This window comes from Paroedura picta, chromosome 7 (assembly GCF_049243985.1).
Source record: "Paroedura picta isolate Pp20150507F chromosome 7, Ppicta_v3.0, whole genome shotgun sequence".
Lineage (NCBI taxonomy): Eukaryota > Metazoa > Chordata > Lepidosauria > Squamata > Gekkonidae > Paroedura > Paroedura picta.
The window spans coordinates 90,134,596-90,159,527 of NC_135375.1; the positions used below are offsets into that span (position 1 = coordinate 90,134,596).

At 42.2% G+C, this 24,932-nt stretch overlaps 1 long non-coding RNA gene across 1 annotated transcript in view; it reads right to left on the reverse strand.

Annotated features, from left to right (window-relative positions):
* Positions 1–24,932, reverse strand: part of LOC143841855 (uncharacterized) — a 92,852-nt gene extending 67,920 nt beyond the window's left edge. The window contains exon 1 of the long non-coding RNA XR_013232899.1: positions 24,789–24,932. This is a non-coding gene — a long non-coding RNA (uncharacterized LOC143841855). The remainder of the gene's footprint in view (positions 1–24,788) is intronic.

The window sequence follows — 24,932 nt, forward strand, 5'->3', positions numbered from 1 at the left end:
AGGCTGATGATGGTGTTAGTAACTGGGTTCCCCGAAATTGTATATCTTTAGTGGTTATCAGAACTGAAGCCCAGTGAACTGAGAACTAGCTTCTTGGGATGTACACCGGGAAAGAAATTGGTACTTTTTCCATTCAAGTTTTCCTGATTCAGTGCAACTTGAATCAACTGAATAACTGATTTGGTATATCAATTCAAGTTTGGCCAGTTCAGGAAATTTAAACTGATTTGACTGAAGCAGCTGAAGACAACGGATCCTGCTGGGATAGCAGACTCTCAGCTCGACAAACAGCTGATCCCCAGAGAGAAGCCTTTTTTTTTTGGGGGGGGGGGATATCAGTTATTTGGTGGCTCTGGAAACATTAAAATGGACCTCCCTGCACAACCCAGACTGTTCAGGGAAGGTAGCAGACAGGCTTGGGCTCTGCTGAACTGGCCTCTGAAGGTTCGGGAGGGAAGTGTGGGGCTGACATATCAGCTCCATCCCGTCCCCCAATCCCAGCCTGCAGCTCACTCCAGGAGAGGCAGGGAGCAGGGTCCCCACAGGTGGGAGGTGGGATACTTTACCATTCTCTAGAACTGTCTTTTTCTCCAGAAAGGAAGCAGTTTTGAGTAGTCAACAACAAGGAAGAAAAAGTGGTAATTGAGAAGAACAGAGGAGGAAATGGGAAACACTCAACCAGCTGAAGCCTCTCTTCCTGCTCTTCACATTTTTGGCAGGTAGTTTAAAGCCTGGGCTTGTCCAAAGGTATAAGAAGGGGAAGAAACCAGGGCCATCTGAACTAACCTAGCCTGTTTCTCTCATTTTTGCCAGTAACTTAAAAGCCATTGCTAGGAAAGAGGAGTGAGCTGAAGGGAACTCAGAAGCACCTTCCTGTGACTTGAAAGCTTGGAAGTTTGGACTGCAATCCAGCTCCCAATTAGGCTGCTTAAATCTCCCAGAGGTCTGTAGACAGAGGCACATGCATTGCACAGTGTCATGTCACTCAGTGTCATCCCTCTCAATGCCTTACAGAACAGCATGAGAACAGCCTTTCTTGAAAGGAGCACCTGTGGAGGCTAATCTGCAGCAACTGTTGATGACACATAAGCAATTTCTGCCATAGAAAGAACTGTTCCAAGGCATCCCAAGCCTAAATCCATGCAAATGGATGACTTGTAAGTGAGTCAATGCCATTTACTGCAAATTAACTTCCTATAACAGAAAGGTTATAGCCAACTCACTGTCTCCACTGGTTTAAGTCTATGACAGTGGACAAAAGAGATAGTGAAAGGAAGGCACAGGATGAAATCTCTAAACAGACTCTCTTTGCCATCCTTGGGCATTATTATGAAGCACCATGTCCTTTTCAAGCAAACTCTCTATGAAGCAGCTGATCACTGACTTTCCCAAAGCACAGAGAAGCACTGAGAAGAGTTGTAGGTGCATTTTCAATGTTTGTATGCCAGGGTACATGAATGTTCTCCTAACTTAGAGGTCCCCAAGTTTGTGAGTCTGTAGGTACCTCTGGAATTCCAATACAGCATGACAGGCTGCAACTACAAAATGGCTGCCACAACTGGTGAAATGAATCACAAAATGGCTGCCACAGGAGGTAGAGCCAGCCACAAGATGGTTGCCATGGTTGTCACACAGTGAAAATCCTTGCACTGTAGTGACAATTGCTGACAATGGGACATTTTCTTTGAAAAACTATGCACAGCCAATCAAATGTCCACTGCCCAATCAGGAGGCTCGCTGAGCAAAAGACCCACCTGGCCTTGCCGACTTTTTAAAAAGTTAGTGGGCACTGGAAAGGGTGTTTGCAGCCCCAATGACACCCATGGGCACCACACTGGGGATCCTGTCTGAACTGTTGTGGAATGAACTGGTAAACTACACTCTTTTTCAGTTTACTTTCCAAATGACTCAAAGAGCAGTTGGTAAGAGACTACATCACTCTTATTAATTATTTAATTTAATTTAAATACCACCCTACCCATCAAGCCAGCTCAGGGTGGTATACGTCATATCTCTATATCAGTTGTTAAGGCATTTTGTTCAAATACAATTCTAAAATCTAAATAAACAAATTAAAATGTAAAAAATGGAACGGCCATTTGATTTGCCATCTAATATCAACGGAAAAGCAGTATCAGCAATCTCGATATTCCTGACTGAGAAAAAGATCCCAGCTAATACAATAAAGGATTTTACACGGGTTCCGTTAGCTAGTAAGGTGAAATTTATTTATGTTTGCCAGAGTATCACATTATTAGGTACTGAAATGAGTCATAAATATGACTCAAGAGAGCAAAGATTAATTGTGCTTCTGTTTAACAGCCAGTCAGCAAAGTGAGATAGCACATACTTAACGCTTGTTGCAAATACTGTTAAAACCAAAAAGTTAAGCATATGTCACCATTTCATTTCCTGCCTAACTGCCAAAAATACGACTGTAATTTTTACGTTGCAACAACCTGTTCCCTTTGTACTGAAAAGTACCATGCAACTTGGTGGCACGCTGCTAATGTTCAGATCCCATCATTATCAGGCACCTGAATGCCAGTCAACTTAAAGCAAAACCAGAAGGTTTTGTAGCAAATTTTTGACAAAAGCTATTAAAAAACATGAATGAGACAGACATGCTACAGGAATGGGGGAAATGAACAAGCCACTATGAGCCATGCTTTTCACTTTATCTTTAGCACTCTTTCTCACCAGCATGACCTATCTCCCCCTGGGTATCTCTGTGTCCCCCAGTTTACCCTGCTAATGATGGATAAGGACACAGAAGACTAGTGTGAAGACTAGGCTTCAGCAGAGATACCACAGTGGTCCCCAACCCCTGGTCCAGAGACCGGTACCGGTCCGTAGATCAGTTGGTACCGGGCCACGGCTCCTCCTCGTCCTCCTCCCTGGCTGCTGCCTTGGGGGCTGCCCTGCCACTCTGCTGCCAGCTCACCTTTGGTGTTCTCCAGCAGCCGCCATGGCTGGGGCTCCCCCTTGGCATGGCACTGCGTGGCACTGCACATCTGCTGGCAACGCCCCCCAGTGGGCGGCGGGAAGTCAGGGGCACTGGCGGGAGCAGGAGGTCAGGCGGCAGTGACCTCCCTCAGCAAAAGACTACCTCCCCGGGCGTCAGTAAAATTGTCAAGCGTTGACCGGTCCCTGGTGATAAAAAGGTTGGGGACCACTGATCTAAAGCACACAGCCTCACAGAAGAGACTAAAAAATGGTGTTGGTGCTGCCTTACTGCTCAATTCATCTGTTCCATTTCCTAAGTTCCTGCTGGCAAAGGATGCCTTCTGGTGAAGGAAGAGGAAGGGAAGTATTTCACTCAGCTTCTCCTTCATATTGCAGGTGACTGTGCACCTCTGTATCTTGTCCACAAGGATCCACTTTTTCAGGGACCATGAAAAAAAGGGTGGGGACACCTTGCACTCACAGCTAGGTAAAATCCAAGCCACCAAAGCTTATGACATTATTTTCAATACCAGTTGCACATAAATGGTGGAATAATGACACAAAGAAGCAAATTAATCAGAATGCCAATCACAAAACTTCTTTCCTTGCCCTGTTCAGTCCAGGGGAAAGAAAGTAATGGGAAAAGATATGATTGCCTTGCTTCCTATTTCCTCGGCACTTTGAAAAACATTTTCATCTGGCACTTTCTGTATGGAATCATAGTTCCTAAGGACAGGTGTCATAGCAACAATCCTGTGTAAAGCAGGAATTACAAAATATTAATGATCATATTGCCAGTATATGAAAAATCCTCTTTTTAAAACCATTCCAAGCTTAAATAAGTTTAATGAAATTAAACACATGAAAGTGCCTTAGGCTGAATCATACCCGCCGTTCATCAAGGTCAGTAAACACCGAGAAATTGACACAGGTACAAATGTGGAATTTTAAACTATTGCATTGTACTTGATTTTATTTATTATGTTAATGATACATGATATGTACATTTAATTTATTATAAATATTATATTATTTTAGTGCCACCGAAGAATCTTACGAAAACGAGTGGATGCCTAGGAGCTCATTTTGACACTTATTTGAAAGACTGACATCTGTTTGAAAATTGTATAAAGCACAGCTATCATCAGCTTGATACATTTTCTTCCTTCTTGATTTCTGCAGCTGTCGGGTCCTTTCATGCAAGGTCAGCTGATCACTGGCAGGGGTGGGGCCTGGATTCCCCACCTTCAGTGGGGAGCTAGCAACCCTAACATGGCCGGCCCCCTTCCCCAGGTCCCATTGTTTAAATACAAGTAAATAAGCCTCATTGAACATAAACACATCCATGATAGAATCAGGATGCAAAAAGCATGAACAAAGAAAAAGCTACTCTAATTTTAAGGCCTATAGATCTACTGATAACTGTTCCTTCAGGTAGAGGATCTTAACAATTCCATTCTCATTTCTCACGGAAGAAAGATAACCCTTTCTTTTTAAAGTGTGCACGTTATTATCAGTAAAAAGTTATTCCTGGGTCCTGTAGAAACATATATTTTACTTTTTTAACAGGTGGAAATGGTGACAGGTCAGAACTACTCAAAGGAAGTAAATCCCCACACTGATTGTTCTTTTTTTTCACCAAGACTATTAAGACTATCATTTTGGAGAGTGTTATCAGCAGTTGCTAATTGATGAAATCTGGAGTGTGCAAAGGAGGATAATTTAAATGCAAAGGTTTTGGTCTTTGTATTAAATGTAATGGGAGAGATAAATCATTGTATACCTTTCAGATGGGAAACGCTGATTTTTTTTCCTCATTAGCCCTTTCAAGGATTTCTTGTGTAATTAATGCCTAAAGGAGGGAGAGGGGTACTCCTCTCTGAGCAGGAGGCACTCTTAAAAACAAAACTAAATGCAAAAATATTTGAAATAGATTGGAAAGGATGGCATATTTACCAGCCAGCACAAATTATGCAGGAGAGTTGGACCAAATTGAACGGGAGAGTTGCTATTCAAGGGTGGAGTTAGGGATGAATCGAGATAATACTCTTAGCACCTTGATACAATGGCAAGTTTAGAACTGAACCAAAACTGACCTGTGATGCCAGTGAAGTCTACTGAAGTTCCTATTAGGCTTGGATTATGAACCTTGGAAGCTCACAATGCTCACTTTCAATATGCAAATAAATATTACAACTCTGACTTTGGCTATAGAACTTCTCCACTTCCTTAGCAGTACCTGCAGGTGAATGGAGCAGTGGGAGACAGGGTGGTCACGAAATGATAGGGGTGCATGGTTTTATGTGTGATTAGACTCAGGAGAAAAAAAAACCTTTTGGAGAGTTCTCCTGTGCCACTTGTCAGTTTGCTGAGACAGATCTCAATGACCATTCATGCACTTGAGGTTTCATGCCAGGCTGTAGGCAGGAGTTTTAGTTGTGGCAGGTTGCTTCACCTCTTCCTGCGCCCACATGGGGGAGCATTTGGCCTGGTGTGCCTCATCTGCCCTTGACTGATACTCCTGCAGTGGGGCAGTGAAATTCACTGGGGCAGTGAAATTCCCAGTGCATAAACGGTTATTCGGTCTTGGGGGAGTTTATTTGCCTATCTCTCAGAATTATTCAGATTATAATTTGAAAGTATGTTCATCCCTGTATTTAAGCACTACCATTTGTTTTCAGAGGTCATTCAGCACTCCTTGTAAAGATGGTTGCTTAACCCCAAAGGATTGGATCCAGCCACCTTTTTCATTCAATCCTACCTAACTGCCCTCTTTACTGTAGCCTATATATCACATGACTATGCATTTCTCATGATTCCCTACATAATAATTTCTATGGTCAATGGGGACCCCACTTGAAAAGCTATTATTTTGCCCCGAGTTAACACAATCTTTGAAGAAAAAGAGAAAGATAAAGACAAAAAGGAAGAAGAGGAAGATGATAGAGAAGGACAGGACAGGAAGATGAAGGGAAAGAGGAATAAATGAAGATGGCGAAGACAAAGACTGAGAAGAAGATGGACAAGAAGATCAAGACAACAACACAACAACCTTTTGGAAAATTCAAAATTAATACAATCAAAAGCCACTTGGATCACAAATGTGAAAAACAAACTGAAAGGAAATCAAATGGAGGATCTAACGATAACCCTGCAAAGCTTGAAAAAAACAATTTAAGTATAAAAAAACAAACTGGACAGCAATAAAGTTCTCAGTTTTTGGCTGAAAGAGCTGACAAGTCTTTATCCACAACTAGTGCAACAGCTTAATGATGAGCTCTAATCTAAAGCAGGAGATTATTGGATAATAACTGGCAGGGCATTTCTCATTCTGAAGAACAAAGAGAAAGGAGTAATGCCAAGCAATTTCTGCCCCATTACTTGCTTCCCAACAACTTCTAAACTACTAACAAGAACTGCAGCCAATTCCATTCAAAAATATTATCTACAGCTCAATTTAATTGTACAATTCAATTGAACAAAAAGGAATTTTCCAAAAATCTAAAAGCACTAAAGATCAGTTACTGATTAATGAAATGGTCCTCAAAAATTGTAAAAAAGTAGATAACCAACCAGAATGTTGCTTGGATTGATTACAAGAAAGCATTTGATTCCCTCCCTCAGATATGGATCCTGAAAATTATAGGCTAGAAATTATAGGCATCAGCAGAAGTGCAATAAAGTTTACCAGAACTGCCATGAGGAAATGGAATACCAGGTTAATGGAGAACGGAAAAGAAATTGGAACAGTTAATATCAAAAGAGGAACTTTCTAAAGAAACTCACTATCACCATTGCTCTTTGTCGTTGACCTAATACAATCATTCTCAACAGCACAGAACTAGGATGCCAGCTTTCAAAGACAGGTCCAAAGAATTCAGTCACCTAGAAAATATACAGAATGGCATAATCAGATATTCTTATTCATTCATTCATTCATTCATTCATTCATTCATTCATTCATTCATTGGGACATATATCCTCACTTATTGTTTGGGTAGTTGCTTTAAAGTTTAAATTATTCTTGTTAGATTGTGAGACTTTACCAGATCTTTTAAGATGGACTCCCATAGATCATCGCAGTGTAAGTTAATGGAGAATAAATTGTTAGGATTTAATGCGTCCTTCTCTACTATTGAAATATGAAATGTTAGAATGAAGGTTTTAAAATGACTGAGGAGACTAGAACAGGAGTTTATCAACTTAGATGCTAGGGGTTGTTCACCCATCTTTCCCCTGTTTTGCTGAATTATTTTACTTTTCTAACAGTCCCAATTGGGGGTCAGCTTTTTTCTTGTCTAAATACTACTTGCAGAACTGTCAATCAGATTCTACCCTTGTGGTACAGCTGTTATTGAAGCTTTACTTCACTTTGCATTTAGCTGTAACTTGTATTTGTCTGAAAGAAGTAAATATATATTCACCCACTGAATGTCTGGGAAGGTTGAACACCACTAGTTATCACACACAGCTTTCAACTCAAAACAATTCAATGTATCATAACTTACTGGTAACTTCGGCTGAATAATGACAACTCTCTTTCACAAGCACTGGGGGGGGGAACCTTTTCTTGCATAGAGACAGCTCCCCCATTTTAAACAACTCCTCACCCACAATAATACAATATCTAACTTGAACATGAACATGGACCTTGCTTCCAGAGCTTGCAATGAACCCAGATGCCAACCATGCTTCCACATACATCCAGACAATGCAACCACTGAACCTAACATCAACATCATCATCTCAGGCTCATTTGCTTGCTCATCTTCTAACTTAATATATGCTATTAAATGTTAAAAATGCCCTTCCATTCTCTACACAGCCCAAACACCAAGCCAAAGGATAAATGGACCCAAATCTGATATTAAGACCATTTCAACATGGAGGGGTAATATGCAAAGGGCTTCCTGCTTGCAAACGCAGGATGGTAAATCTTGCATTTGCAGCACTCCTCATGGGGAGACCCGTCCTGCATTTTCCCTCTGCCCCATCATAGTTTTTTGCCTCCTGAAAAGGCTGCAAGGGAAAACAAGACGAACTTCACCCTCTGCACCTTGGCTTGTCTATCACAGGAAGCCACCAACCATAGCACAGCAGTTGTCGCATGGACTGAAACTTTCTCCCCTGCACCAGCTCCGAAATTTTTTCAAAGGCACTTCCGCGTTGCTATGCAGTAATGCCACAACAAAGAAGAATTTAAAATAAAAATCAACACTGCTGCATTGCTATGAAGAAATACAGAATAATACATTTCCCCCTCTTTTTGGAATTTGTGTTCTTTTGCAGTTTATTTCTGTCTGGGTGGATTTCTGAGATGCTGAACATGGTCCCTGGAGCCCAAAAGGGTATATTGTGCTAATGGTTGGCTTTAAAACAGAGCACCCAGTCCCCTGTATGATTGGGAGAAGGCAGCCCAATCACCCCCCCCCCTTTCCCAGCTCATTTTCCACCTCTAGAGTAGACATGTAACTGAAGCCCTAACAAGACATTTTGTGTAAATAACTGGCTTAAAAGCAAAGTGTTCAGACCCATGTATGATCGGGAGAAAGATACTTGATCACCCAACTCTTTCCCAGCTCATTCCATTTCATCATGGACAAGCAGGAACCTAAGAGGTATTTCATTTCTACCTTTCCCACAATTTCCTCTTCCCCTTTTCTCTTTCCTTCTAGGGTTGTATGATTGAGTCAAAATTGTTCTGAAGCTCCAAGGTGGTCCAAATCACACCATACATCAAAAGATGGAGCTGGAGCAGCCCACTTCAGAGTGCTTCAAAGTATTTCGGCAGCGGCCATTTAAAATTTAAATGGCCACTTACCTTTCTTTCCCGGGCCCCAGGAAGTCAAAGGTGCCATTTAATTTAATGGGAATTTTGGCTTTTCCCCCTTTTCCTGGGCCTGGGGCAGTGAACAAGCCTGGGCAAAGGGTGGGAAAACAGAGTGGGAATGACCAGGGCCCAGGAAGGAAAGGTAAGCATCCCTTCAACTTTTAAGCAGCTACTGCAGAAGCACTCCAAATCAATTTGTATTGCTTCAAAGCAGGCTGCTCTGGGTTTTTGATGGGTTGTGCAATCTATCTCTGAAGCGGGGTTACTTCGGAGCAATTTGTGGCTATTCGATTTGAATCACACAACTCTAGAGCTAAATGATTAAACCAGTATAGGGCACCGCTATAGACAAAGGTAAGAGCCTCTTGTGGTGCAGAGTGGTAAGGCAGCCGTCTGAAAGCTTTGCCCATGAGGTTGGGAGTTCAATCCCAGCAGCCGGCTCAAGGTTGACTCAGCCTTCCATCCTTCCGAGGTCGGTAAAATGAGTACCCAGCTTGCTGGGGGGTAAACGGTAATGACTGGGGAAGGCACTGGCAAACCACCCCGTATTGAGTCTGCCATGAAAACGCTAGAGGGCGTCACCCCAAGGGTCAGATATGACTCTGTGCTTGCACAGGGGATACCTTTACCTTTACCTTTATAGACAAAGGTATCACATTTTTGGTAAATTTGCTGGTACCTCTCCTCAAAAACCACCCTGTTTGGAAAAGATTGAACCAGATGGTCCAGTTCCATGAGCCCCAAAAGAAGCTGCCCCAATACTCCATTGTTTCCAATGAAGAGAGAAGGGTTATTTAAACTTTAAAAAAGGATCACAGTCCCTTCAAAATTTAATTCCATTTTGCAAGCTGCAGCAGCAATAGTCCTGAACACCAAAGTCATTTAATGGGCTCATAGTCTCTTTAAATGCCTTATCCAAAAAAAGTTCACTCCAAAGGCATATAAAGGCATTGGGAACCCTTTAAATGCATTCTAACTCTGGCTATCAAGCGGTCCTGGAAAATCCTGAAAATTTTCAGGATTTGGGGGGCTGGCCATTTTGGATAGCTAGAAAAATAGCAAAAAAAAAAATCAGCTGAAACCTGGGGTGGGGGTGGGGTTTAGCTCAGATTAGTTGAATTCACACCCATTGTTCAGATGCTTCAGACCAGCACAGCTACCCAACTAAGTTTATTTTATTGCAGCTGTATTTACTAATTTGATACAAAGATGGTGAGACTTTACTTCAAAAGGGTTAAATTCTTATTAATACTTTTGGTTTCTAGTGTACGACCATTCATCATGCTGTACAGTTTTACTAATGGAACACAATGAAATTTATTTCAGAATTATATAATACAATTCGCTGTTTGCTGAGCCGGGAACCTGTTTATATTCCAATTATAAATATTCATCTTCAAAGACTTATGAACCAGCCTTCAGAATGATTAATTAAAGTACACCTGGGGAAAGAGATCATCTGGAGATCACTCCACATTTTAATCTACTTAAAGACATAATATTAATATGCATTTTGGAGACACTGGTTGAGATTATATGGAGTTGGACGAGAGCTGAATGGATGCCAAAAAAACAAATATGTGGATCAAGATTAAATTAAGCAGCATGGAATGTCCCGAGAAGCTAAAATGGGTAAACTGAGGCTATTGTACTTGGTCACATTTTGAGAAGACGTCTCTGGAAAAAACAATCATGCTAGGAAAAGTTGGAAAGAACTTGACAGTATTTGACACACACATACAGTGGGGGGGGGGGAGAGAGAGAGAGAGAGAGAGAGAGAGAGAGAGAGAGAGACTAGATCCAAACTTTTGTTGCTCCAAATTTCCAGGTGAAATCTGAAGTTGAATTTGTTCCTCATTGTGTATATACCTCACTGTATATAACATTTATATATATATTGACTGCTGTATTTGTTAGTTTGAAAGTATATTATGGTTTATGTGCAATTTAGAATCTAGTTTCCAGCCCAATTTGTTCACTTACACAGAAGAGACTAGCAATCCTAGACAGAGTTAACTCCAATCTGATTTCAAAAAGGTTTGACTAGAGTATATATAATTGCAGCGCATGTTAATTTGCTAAGGTTGGCTACATTCAGACATGACCAAAAACCCCCAAACAAACCCAACTTTGTGTGCAGTGTACACAAACAGAGATTGATTGCTATTTCCTCCTTCCATCCTCACATACAGAGTGTGATTGAAAGACCCCCTTGTTTTGTGAATCCTTCAGTTTCCAGTTTGGGTGACATCCAAACACGAGGGCAAACCAAAGTCTGTCTTCCCCAGGTGCCAGGATTGTAAGCCATGCTTCAGAATCCTGGTCTGTGGGAGGAAACAAGTCATACTTTCCCCAAACACATGCAATCAGATACCATTGCTATCTGGAACTTGAATAAAAGTTTCTCAAAAGTTTCTCTTAGGTGCACAAAGAGGGAGAAGAGAGTGTACAGACCTGACAAACCAGCAATGTTCATGTTTGGGTTAAATGGAAGTTTTTCATGACAGAAGATGGACAGTGTATCAGAAAAGGGTGGCCTTTGACTAGAAATAATCAAAGCCAAATCCAAGAAAGTTCAGAAACTGCCTCAGGATAAATCAAAATGGTTTAGGCATGCAAAACAGGGCAAGTAATGGTCTTTGTTAGCTGGAAAACTTCACTATGAGTTTCTTCACACTTTACAGGGCAGATGTGTTTCTTAGGTGTCCATAATCACTATCAACATATGACAGGAAGACATATCTTGTTCCAGCATGGAATAATGGTTAGAGGGTGGCAGTCCCTAATCTGGAGACTATGTTTAATTCCCTACTCCTCCACATACAGCCATCTGGGGTTACCTTGGACAAGTGACATTTATCTCAGAGCTCTCTCAGCCTCATCTACCTCACAAGGTGTCTGCTGAGGGGAGAGGAAGAGAAAGGTGTTTGTAAGTCACTTTGGGACTCCTTCAGGTAGTGAAAAGCAGGGTATAAAAAAAACAGCACTTTTATCTATTTAAAAAAGTTCTGGTGAGATCAAATCCATTGTGAGCAGAAACAGTGTCGTGCCAGAAGAATCCTTTTGAAAGTTCTACTGTTGGCTTCCATGTTGTTCAGTTTCCTCAACATGCATTGGAGTCATACCAGAAAAACTCCACAGAACAGGACCAGTTATTTCTGTTCAACCCAAAATGGAATTGATGGTGGGTCAGAAAGTACCTGTACTGCAGCATCACTGTGCATCATTGGTACCTAAAAAGGAAGGTCCATTTAAAGTTCTGAGCATCCCAACAGAAGGATGTAAACTAAAACTAATTACAAATATATCCTTTTGTCAAATTTATGAAAATTCTTATTCACTTTAAACGCTCTGTCATGACACAAAGCCCTAACTGGGCTTCATGCAGTGAAGATTTTCAACATATGAAAGGCCTGCTACCCCCTACACAGAACAGAGCCAAAAAAATGCCTTTTTCTCCTCACCCTGTCAGTTTAATTCCCAGTGTCAACTTTCCCCAGAAAAACGCTGTTCCTAATCAATTGTTGACAACAATGAAAGCTCGGCTGCATGCCAACCCAAGCTTTATTAAAATAAATTTGGCTTCTGAACGTTTGGAGGAAATTACTGCAGGATTCTGTTATTCAATACATAATAAGCAGTTTTTTAAAAATGCTATCCTTTTGCGATTATTTGCTTCTATCCAAGAGCTGCGTATTAAGCTGATTTTCGGCATGTCGAGCTCCATGCTAATGATCTCAATCAAAAAAAAAAAGTAATAGCATTTTTCAAAAGCAATCAATTTCAACCCAACTTTTCTACCCAGTGATGCCGTTAATTGAAAAGAAGAAGGATGGCAGCTCCCAGCAGACCCGGCATTCAGCCCACAGCTTTCTGTTGTGTTCCAGGGAAGAATTAGTCAGGGGCATTACTGAGGAAGACGGGGAAGGAGGACAGCAGGCCCCTCACAGAGATGTGATTATCTTTCAGGAGAGCCTATCTCATTCAAATCACAGGTCCAACAGGGGGTGGGGGAAAGGGACATCAACTCACAGCCAATGTCTGGTGACCCTGGGGAGTTTACAGAACAAGAGGTAAACAGAGGCAGCTTGCCATTGCCTGTCTCTGCATAGCAACCCTGGGCTTTCTTGGTGGTGAGCCCATTTGGTGATGTGGCTAAAAGCGATGGCCTCTGATCTGGGGAACTGGCTTTGATTCCCTACTCTGCCACAAGCAGTTAGCTGGGTGGCCTTAGGCCAGTCATAGAACCCTGTCCGATCCTGGGCTGGCCTGCAGCTTGATTTAAACCAGGGGTAGTCAAACTGCGGCCCTCCAGATGTCCATGGACTACAATTCCCAGGAGCCCCTGCCAGCATTCGCCGCAGTTTGACTACCCCTGATTTAAACAGAACTGTAAATGGAGCCAACTGCAGCCAAGGCGGCATGGAGCTTTCCGCTTCTACCACCCCAGCTGAACTTCAGTATAGCTGAATATTCCTGAATAAAAATGGCTGGGTGGGTGAGGAGGCAATCGGCTTTATTCAGACTCAGCTATATGGGGAGCCAATCAGATTCTCTTCGTCGGTTAATGCTGACTGCACACCCCTAGTTCTCATGGGAAATTGCTATCATTCTCTCCTCTGATCATTCTTAGAAAACTCAGTGATGAAACCCACAGTTGCTTTCTTTCAACCTAATCTACTTTGCAGGGTTTTTTGTGAGGGTGCCAAGCAGGAGGGGGTCCAACATGCATGCCACCTTGATCGTCTAAAATGTGACGGATAGTTAGATAAAAGATTTTTTTTAAGCAAGTCATCTGTAGCTTTTGGGAGAAAGGGCAAGATCAAAACCTTACTGGGAAAGTTATCTTCAATTAGCAACAAATCTGACCATCCAATGATTTCTCACATGGAGTCATTCCGTTGTCCGTCCAACATAGTACTGTGGCCTCTGATTCATGGTGGCCCTCCAGAATATCAGTAGCTTCTAGCCCCTTGCATTATATTCCAGTAACATGGCTTTCCTGTCACAATAATGTTATGCAGTTATGTTGTAAAGTTTGTCCTTAAAAGGTCCCCTCACTGAGGCAACTAACTATAAAGCTCTGTAAGCCAAGGGAAAGATCAAATAGGAGAGGGGGTTGAACTTGCAGCATGCCATTTTTATTGAACAGTATTGTTCTGGTAAGGTTTGAACAAAAAAAAGCCAAACCGATGAATGTCTATTCTAGTGCATCATTCCAGTCCCTTCACGGTTCTTAGTTCTTGAGTTTTGTGTGACTTCAGGGTATGCTGGCGTATCTCTCAGGAATTAATGGAATAGACAGTCACGAACATGCATAGAAGCATCAGAGGTCATCCATTGCCATTCTCATTGCTGTTGCCAACAGAATAACCCACGCAATGTGCGGCTGCAGGTCAATCTCTTTAAACACAATGGTCCTCGTGCCGCAGCAACGTGATTTATCCATTACTTCGTCTCATCTACCAAGCTGCAATCAATGCCTGCCAGTCACCGTTGTCAGGGGAATTTATCTAAAGCAGAAAAGACATTAGATGCCAAGCAATTTTCAAAGCCCCCGAATCTCCGCATCGAGGAATGGGGATGAGCTGAAAGAGAGGATTTAATTTCATATATTGTCCTAGTTGCTGTCACTGTCGTCCGATCGTCTTGCTATATAGACAGCGGTCTGTGTTCGGTGCTATTATGGGCCACAGATGCAAAAATATCATTTGGAAAAGTGATGTTAATTTTAAAGGGTGGTGGGGGGGGAAGAAATCTGACAAAAAGAAAAAGAAAATGAAACCAGCGCCCAAAATAGAACTTGCAATTTTGTTGTAAACCTGGGGCATTTGCAGTGAACAAGAAGCTTTTGAAACGTACAGTGTCATCCCAAGCCAAGTAAAAGCCTTCTGAGTACATTGAAAATGTGGAGCCAGAATAGAGTTGCCACCTCTGGGCTAAGAAAAACCTGGAGCCTTTGGGGATGGTGCCTGCAGAGGGCAAGGTTTGGGGAGGGGAGGGACTTCATTGGATTATAATGCCATATAGTCCCATTCTAAGTGGCCATTTTCTCCAGGGGAATTGATCTCTGTTGCCTGAAGACGAGCTGTAATTCTGGAGGATCCCGGGGTCCCACCTTTAGGCTGGCATCCCTAGATCAGAAAAATTACACTGTATCAATTAAGGTTTGTGTTTTATAGTCTATCTTTATCACTGTGGCTCGAGGTGGATTACACAGAGTGAGTCAAGACAATCAACACGATGGGACATTCAATAAAGAGTGAAATGGGATTTGGGTTTTAGAACCAACCAGAAGTCTAATGTACAAAATCGAAGCAAAGCATAAGTGCTAACATGAAATTAAATGATGCAACGTTACTAAACCAGAGCCAATCCACAGCAAGATAGATGCAATAGTACAGATCAGAGTCCCCAATGATTCATCCAAGAAATTTTGTGAAGTCTTTTGTACAGTGCTACCCTGTTGCCTGCACAGAAAAGCCCTCTTGAATAATTAATTGTTGTATAATTTGAAGGAAGCGAGGGGATGGGAGCCTTCCTGACCTCCTCAGGGAGACCATTTCTGAGAACTCCTGTGTCCTGAAAAAAACAAACACCCTTACCCCTTCCTTTCTCTAGTGAGCCACACTGCAACAGCTACCCTTTGAAGGAAAAAAGAGGAGGAATTACTTTAAAGGGCAGGATACAAGTGGAATACTGGAAGCAAGATGAGCATTCAAAAGAAAGCTCCACTTGTCAGTACCCCTAGGGTTGAGAATTCATGCCTGGCAACTGACAGGAAATTCAGAGTTACGACATTGGGGGGGGGCAACATCATGTGCACCGCTGTCACTTCCAGAGGAAACCCAGAAGTGATATAGGGCAGTTCTAGGAATCACCACACACTCTGTTTTTTATTTTATTTTTTACCATAGTTTGTGGTGATTCCTATACCTACTCTATATTACTTCCAAGTGGAAGAGGAAGAGGAGGAAGAGGAAAAGGAAGAAGAGGAAGAGGAGGAAGAAGAGGAAGAAGAAGAATAAGAAGAATTGGTTCTTATATGTCGCTTTTCTCTACCCGAAGGAGGCTCAAAGCGGCTTACAGTTGCCTTCCCTTTCCTCTCTCCACAACAGACACCCTGTGAGGTCAGTGGATAATAAAATGACTGTTGAGAAATGAAAAATTATTGGAGTTAGAAGGGCATGTTTCTTTGTGGCATGATCAAATTAAGGTTAATGAGAATAATAAAAAAAACATTCTGTAAGATGTGCCATTTGAGAATATGGAGTAAGTACAAACTTAGAGTGTTTCCAAACCCCCCTTTTTGGCTCTCAACACAAGAAGCATTTTTAGACACAAAACGATAACTTTAAGGGGCTAACATATCGTGACATATTAGATTTCTCCCAAGAGGAATGTAAAATGAAATTAAGAGAAGAGTTGATAACAGAAGGATATATCTGTTAATGGTTCTTTTATGCAGAATTATTACAAAGGTTTAAAACAGATAAAAGATATTCTAGTTTTGAACACTCTCAGATTGAATTTAAACAGAATTATGAACAAAACAAGTTATTGCAAAAATGCATAAACTTGAGACAAAGAAAGAACAAACAAAAAAATCTATAAAAACATGGGCTAAAAACTTTGGATATAGAATACAAATGGAACAATAGGAAATTATGGACCATTTCTGCACAGAGAAAACGTTTTTGAACAGCCTTTGAATGATGGTGGCTTTTAGAGCCCCCTCCACATGACGTCACTTGCATCCCAAGGCTGTCCAGTAGCTGGGCCACGATTTGGACATTTTTAACTCACAATTTTGGGAATCCAGGTAATTTATTTTTTAAATGGTGTGGTCCATGTTGCAGTGTGACTGCAAACCTACATTGTTAAAGGTGAAATAAAATCTTCTTTAAGAGGGGGAGGCAGGTAATTGGGTTGCCTTCTCCTGATCATACAGGGGTCTGAGTACCTTGTTTTAAAGCCAACCATTTACGCAAAATGTCTTTTTGGGCTCCAGGGACCATGTTCAGTTTCTCAGAAATCTACCCAGACAGAAATAAATTCTGAACAACCATGAACCCCCCCCCCCAAAAAGGGGGAGGGAATGCGTTATTGTTCTGGCAGTGTTGATTTTTTATTTTATAATGCATCTGCGCTGTGGTATTGTGCAAAGTAACAGGGATGGGCTGAGGGAGAAAGTTTCAGTCCATGAGAGAACTGCTATGCTGTGATTGGTGACCTGCAGTGATCGATAAACCAAGGAATGAGAAGTTTGGCTTGCTTTCCCTTGCAACCTCATAAAGAGGCAAAAAGCTGTGATGGGGCAGAGGGAAAATGTGGGAGGGGTCTCCCCATGAGGAGGGCTGCAAACACAGATTGACTATCCTGTGTTTGCAAGCAGGAAGCCACTTGTGTTTTACCCTTCCGTGTGGAAATGGTTATGTTGCTGAACAGTGTTAAATTTACATTAAAACTCCAGTTTTAAAAGAGATTCTAATAAAATGATGTATTGTTGGTGTATGTCAGCAGATTCATTAGCTAAAATGTATAACAATATTTCAAATGTAAATTGGAAATATGAACAACATGCTGGGACATTTTACCTTTTATCATGGATGTACAAGAAAGCTAAAAAAATGGCTAAAATGCATTTATTAATCCTTAAGATTCTAAAGACTAATGTACAAATGAAACCAGAGGCTTTTCTTTTAGAATTAATAGACAGACAATCAGAAACAAGCCATGGAGCTTAATTTTTTATATATCATAACAGCAGCAATACTTTTATATGCCTTAAAAAAGGGGAAAGTTTCACATTCCCCACAAGAGAGAATTGGTTGGTAAAGATGATGGAGCTTGCAGAAATGAATAAACTTACTTTGATTAGAGAAAAGGCAATTTCTACATTCATTATTAAATGAAAATCTTTATAGACTTCTTGCATGACAAAAAATTAACTTATGACTTGTGCCGTTGATGATTTAAAAAAAGATTTTTTCCCCTTTATAATTGTAGGGTGAGTGATAAGTTTCTGACATTGCTTTATATATGTACTAGCTTCAAAGCCCGTTCCTAAAAACAGACACTGAAAGGGTCCCCTCCCCTGGCCAGGCAGCTTAAGGTGCCTTTGGGCCGCAGCTCGCAGCCAAATCAAGTGGGGTGGGTGGGGGTTGGGCAGCTCGTTAGCAGGGCCGAGACAGAGCTCCTTAGCAGGCAGTCAGTAGGCCGGGAGGCCCTCATCAGCAGGCCCAGCCTAGCATGTCAAGAGGCCCTTGGTAGCCAGCCCTCCACCACAACCCTTTGCCCAGGGCCTTCTCATCTGCTGCTGGCTCCAGGCACTGAGGCGTCTGAAAGCAAAGAGTTCAGTGCCGGAAGACAGAAGCTGCAGGGGCAGGGCCAATCAGGGCAAAGCTGGCTGCAGCCTGATTGGCCCTATTCCAACTTTGACAGCCGGACACGTCCCACCCCCTAGGCTGTTTCAGAAATATATAGAGGAGCAACAATGGATACTTTGGCCACCTCATGAGAAGGAAGGACTCCCTGGAGAAGAGGCTAATGCTGGGAGCGATCGAGGGCAAAAGAAGAAGGGGACGACAGAGAATGGGGTGGCTGGATGGAGTCACTGAAGCAGTAGGTGCAAACTTAAATGGACTCTGGGGAATGGTAGAGGACAGGAAGGCCTGGAGGATCATTGTTCATGGGGTCGCGATGGATTGGACACGACTTCGCACAACAACAACAACAATGGATAAGGATAGACTTCCTTTTTCTTCTTTCTTTAGTATTATAATTTTTTATCTTTTTTTCCAAAAAAAGCATTTAATAAAAAAAAAAAACTATTTCAAAAGCATATGCTGGCAGGAAAACTGTCTGGAACAGATAAACCAACCATTAATGTTACCCAGCCCTGAACTGACCCCTCCAGGGCTCTTTTCTGGCCTTCAGGTAACTGGTGGGAGGGAGGGAACACAAGAGGATACTTGAGGAGTGGGGTAAGCAGGCACATGTGCTGAGGTGTGTGGTCTATGCTGTCAAGAAATAGAAAGGAATAGGCCAGGGGGCAGGACTAAGAAGTTGAGGTAAAATACTTGTGAGGAAATGGCAGCAAAGGAGGAGAAAGAGGAGGCATTATGTTTTTCCCTCCCACCTTCTCTGACTGCAGCTCAGCAAGGATTGGCAAAGGCACTACATGGGGAGGCAGAGCCAGTTGGCCAGTATCGCCAGTTTCACACCAACTGGCATTGCGTTTTTTTCAAATGGTAGCTGTGAGGGGGGTTGGCAAGACTGGGAATGTAGAAAGGCAGTTTGCCAAAGAAGGAAGGGGGGCAGTGTGGTAGAGAGGAGTAGGAGGAGGGCCAGCATGTGGACTGGCAGGCACCTGGGCTGTCTTGTGTATGCCACTCTGAGGGCAATGATGTTCTGGCCATGGAAGTGAGTGGAGGAACAAAGGGAAAAAGAGGCACCACTGTTGCTACCTTACATCTGAATAGTCACAGAGCCAGGAGGCAGAATAAGTGTCAGGGCAGATAGGGGATTTCAACCTCGCTTCTCTCCCCCCCCCCCCACCGCCCAATCTGTTCTCAGCCCATGAAGCAAAAGTGGTCATGGGAGGCCAAAAAATTACTTCTGGGGGAGACACAGGAGGGATGAGAACATCTGTGAGATCCAGGTTCAGACACCCCCTCCTCATCCAGGACCTTGTTGTCTGGGTACCCATGGCTAGTTGCTCAGCCTGGTCCACCTCATACAGTTGTTGGGGATGGGGAAATGGAGGGGGAAGACAAGTGTGTCTGCTCAAGATCCTCAGAAGTAGCATAGGAGATAAGAGGAAACAAAGGGCCATTCCACACAATGACCAATATTGCAAAATGTTTGTAGTATGCAGAAACGCTATATGTAATAGCGGAATTTCGTAATTCTGCACACCTTCAATTCTAGCGGAATATTGAAGTTCCAGTAGTGGTCTATTCATTCCCCACAGGTTTCCAGTCTCGCTGGAATTGCAACAAAGGAAGCAATATTTTTCAGCACTTCTTCCCTCCCCTGGCCATCAATCAAACAGAACAGCCAATGAACTGTTGTGTTCATGCTCCCCAAAAGCCCCTTTCTCTTTAAAAACTGTTTTTTAAAAACCCGAAAACACCAGTAGCAACAAATATTTGTTCAATCAGTGTCTCAGAAAGACCTTTTTGGGTGGCCTAGGAGCTGGTGCTTAATCGTTTACAGCTCTTCAAGTAAAAACAATTTGTTTCCCCCCAATAGGTGCAATTTCTGGCTGAAATAACGGGCAGTGTTGAACAGGGGCCTGTATTGTGCTCGGAAACTTTAAAGGCAATTGCAGAAGGGAGCTTTGTTTTACTGTTAAGCACTTCTAAATTGCTCGTGGAGGGATTTCATCAGAAGACGCCTCGCTTATTCCCTGCTTTCACTGGATTAAGGGGGGGGGGGAAATGGTGATCGCGTCTCCGGAAGTTTGGGGGCGAGAGCTAGGGAGGGACATACTTTCTACAGCTATTTTGAGAATGCACATGTCTTTCGCTGATGTGGTGCGGCTTGTACTCAGAAGTGTAGCAGTTTTTTCAGGGGGAATCCAATATTCTGGATTTCCCCCTAAGTGCTATAAAATTCCAATTGTTGCTGGAGTTTGGCGGGACTTTTGCGGTTTGTTAACGACGTCATGCGAGACGTTAAATTAATAGAGTTTACAAAAGGTAAGACTTCAGCTACATTTAAGTTGTGCGGAATGGCCCAAAGAATGAGAGACTGATCAGCTTAGCTGCTGAGGCTGGATGTATGGGGGTGCAGAAAAACTGCCTTATTTACTTGCAGGGAAGATGACTTATCTCCTAAAAGTGCTACACACACACACACAAAGTAACTAATTTGTACAAAAATGTAATACAGCCGCTTTTTATGGCATCTCTTGGGTGAATACCCAGTCTTGCATATGATTAAATACATTTATTGTGGCTTTTGTGGGTTTCACAATAAATTAATTGCTTTCCCTGCCAGGAATCAATTGCTTTTGTTTATATTTTGAGCAAAAAACAATATCATTAATTGGGTTTGCCTCTGTCCTTTATAAAGTTTATATCTCTGGTACCTGGCATTACATTTTATGGCGCACATGGCCCAGCCCAACAAAGCGATATTTATGTCAGATCCAGCCCTCATAACAAATGAAGTGTGACCCCTTCCTGCTGCCTGCCAATAAACAGCAGGCTTTCAGTGAGTTTGTATTTGGAGGCTTAGTTCTTACTGCATCCCACTTACCTATGTCAGGGCTGCACTATTTTCTGCAGCTGGTAGCTTCCCATAACAATGCAAGAACGTTCACATAGAAAAAACAACCGTCAGTGGAAAAAAAGGTTCTGCCTTTCCTCTTGATATGCTCAGGGGTAGTCAAACTGCGGCCCTCCAGATGGCCGTGGACTACAATTCCCAGGAGCCCCTGCCAGCAAATGCTGGCAGGGGCTCCTGGGAATTGTAGTCCACGGACATCTGGAGGGCCGCAGTTTGACTACCCCTGTGTCTGCATATGGATGAACAATCATAGAACCTCAATAAGAATTTGCAAGTCAGCACCGCTATGGATCAATGGTCTCTGGTGCTTAGAGACACTCTCCACCCATGGTCAGTGTCTGCTCATTAATCATCTAATCAATTCCTGGGATTTGCACGACTTAACAGGAGTGCCTCATTAATGCTTCTTAACACTCTTGAATGATGAGAAAGGCATCTAGTTCTTTTGCTTACTGGGTACAAAACACACACACACACACAGAAAAAAACCCTTACTGCTAGGGTGCTATAAAATACTTGGCTTTTTCTAGATAACTGATGCTCTAAGAAATGACAGGTGTTCTTCTGAGCAGATGATTGGAATTTGGACACAAGTCAGTTCTCAGGACTAAACTGCAACCACTCACATGCTCTTGGTTTTCATTTAGGTTGAAAAGATAGAGGCACAAGACGCTGCTTGCTACAGAACTCATCTAAGAGTAAAAGGCCATTTTAGGAATGCAACAGAGAACAGCTTCAGAAATAAAAGCCTTTAAAAAAAAAAGATAATATCAAGGTGAAAGGAAATAGATTGTGGGTCAGATCATTCTCTGCTGCTTGTAATGGGGTTCAAAACCCAGATCCTCAAATGGTTCCTCGTTTCTTGCGTAACTTGAATTATTTTGCCTCAGTATCTGTGAGGTTAAAGTTCTACCAAGTCCTTTCTTCTGAGATTAACAGTCTAGGTTGGCAACTGGTTTTCCAGGTGGACCAATCTAAACCATTGATTTGGGATGGCTGTCTTAGATCATTTCCCAAAGAGCGTCACTAAAAACGCCCACTGCTATCACTGCCTTTATAGGCCTCTCTTGCTCCTGAGATACCAGCTGATGACCCAATGAGTCAGATTTCATCTTGCTTCCCTCGCTAATTTCCTAGTTAAATTACTGTCAAGGCAGTACTACGCTACTGGAACTCCTCAAAATAACAGCAGCATATGAAAGCCATTATTGTATAATGGTTATTATACTGGACTAGGACCTTGGAGACCCAGGTTCGAATCCCCAGTCTGGCATGGAAGTTGAGCCAATCAGACACACTCAGCCTAAAATATCTGTTATTCTAAGGAAAACATGGAGGAGAGGAAAACAATGTAAACCACCTTGGATCTCTATTGGACCCCATAGATAAAGGAAATAAATATGAGAGAGTTAGCAAAATGCAATTCAACATCAAAAGACAGATTGCTCGATCATTTCCATCCTCCAGCAAGCTTAATATTTTATATGCCATGATCATAGTGCTTCCCAATGCTTCTTACTGCAGAGCTCTTCATATATCCACACGGCTTAAAAATATAAAAACAAAGCCATGTCTTAATTTGTATGTCACCTTCTTTTTTTCCTAGCCCTCCCAATCTCTGCCACAAATCCAAACTTACCATTCAACATAACCTTGTTTTTATATTCAATGGCTTCTCAAAGGTCAGGATTCTAATAGAGGACAAGAAACGAAGGGAGGCTTAAGGCTACAATCTCATAAATTGCATATCTAAAAAGTGACAGGAATAGTGGCATTTATGGGAAGTTTTTGGTAATATTTCACCTAAAGCAAAATTCTGAATAAATTTGGGGATTCCTCCTTATGTGCAATCCTTGAGGAATTTCAGAGAGCAAAAGAGTGGTAATAGAAAAAACCAAGTATTGTGGGAGTGTCTGCATAACCTTAAGTCTTTAGGCACTCATGGAATTTTGACTTAGGACAGAGGACACCATCACAATATGGCTTGGCAGGAGTGGAAAGATGAGCGACTATGTGGGGACAATTGACTCCTTGTTTTGGGGGACAAATGGTAATGACTGGGGAAGGCACTGGCAAACCACCCCGTATTGAGTCTGCCATGAAAATGCTAGAGGGCATCACCCCAAGGGTCAGACATGACCCGGTGCTTGCACAGGGGATGCCTTTTACCTTGGGGGGACAAATGCTGTTTGGGCCCCACATACTGAGGGACTTCCTGGCTGACTATGCCCCCATAGAGCATTGCATTCTAGGAGGGATCTTACCATTTTAACTTTTTGGGAAAACACTATTGTAGGGTGGGATTTTTATTCTTTGTAACCTGCCTTGAGTCCAAGGAGGAAGGCAGGATATACATTTAATAATTAATAAACAAATATACAAACAAATTCCAATTACCTGGTGGTCCCTGTCCCTAAGATGTACACTTGGCCTCAATAACTAAATAAAATCCAAAGCCATGAGCAAGTCTGTGTCTAAGGTGGCCGCAGCGAGGGTGCCCACATATGATGCACCTGCCCAGAATGAGCTCCGTGTTTTGCTAGTCAGTCAGCAGACAGGGAGTGACCCAACCTCCACGGTGTGTGAGTGCAAAACACATTCGGTACACCCAAAGGCATACAGTAAGACTTCCTTTCAGCCCCACTTCACTGCCTGCTGCATGGAAGCCTATTTTTGACATGGCAACGCTTCCAAAGCAGTTGCAACTTGAAATGAATGGGATGGAGAGCTGTTCAAAAATTCTACCAGTTGCATTCAAATCCTTGAGCTTGCCTGAATGGCTATTTGTATAGCCATTTGTTTTGGCCTTTGTTTTAAAAGGACCAGGCTTGTCCCTAAAATTTCTGCAGTGGGGACCATCTGCATTAGAGGATATATCTGGGGCATCGTTAAAGAGGAACCAATTGCTTGTTGTTCAATTAATTTGACAGCATCAGATCCATATGTGCTATACTGCACATGGAAAAAGTGGCAGCAAAAGGCATGCCCTGGAGAGAGGAGGAAGAGCCATATAGCCTGTATAAATACAAGCATTATTTTTTTTTTGTACACTTCCACCACACTTCCTAAGTGAGAACCTCAGCATAATGTCCCTTTTTTCTTAATTGTAATTTGCCAACAACCAATTGAGGTAGCTCAGATAGACGAAGGTCACTTGGTCAGTTTCACGGGCAAAGCAAAGATCTTGTAGTTCCTAGACCGACCCTCCAGCTAATACACCACCCTGGCTTGCATGGAGTCATGGGGAGAACAAAGCTTGCCACGACCTCCCCAAGCACAGAGGGATTAGGTATTGTGTTTTTAAATCATTTCAATTTAATATATATGTTATTTTAATGTTTGTTTTATAAAATGCTTTTTGTATTGTTGTAACCTGCTTTGTCTCCTGAGATGCTCAGAAAAACAGTGGCCATATAAATGTCTCCAATAAATTATCAAGATACAACACCTTCAGACAAATTAAGAAAATTTCCCAGTATTCTGAAGCACAAGTGAATCTGTTAATCCCGTCACCTTAATTTCCACGCTGAGTGAGCAGCACTGACATTATTCAGGGAGACATTTCATGCTAGCTTACAACATAGGACCCATGTAACTACACTTGACTTCGCTCCCTCCGAACTGACACTGCTATTACATTTCTTCAAATGGTCATTCTATGTCATTAATTCTGACATGTCACCACATGCTTATAAAATTTTTATATAGCACAAACCTTGTGTGCTCAGTATGGAGTCTTCAAGCTGCAGAGAAGATAAGTGGGGTTAAAAGGGAAAGAGAAAGTACAGCTGAATCAAGTCTTGGTAAAAAGTGAGCACAAAACCATCAGACTGCATACCACCTGTGTATTGATCACATG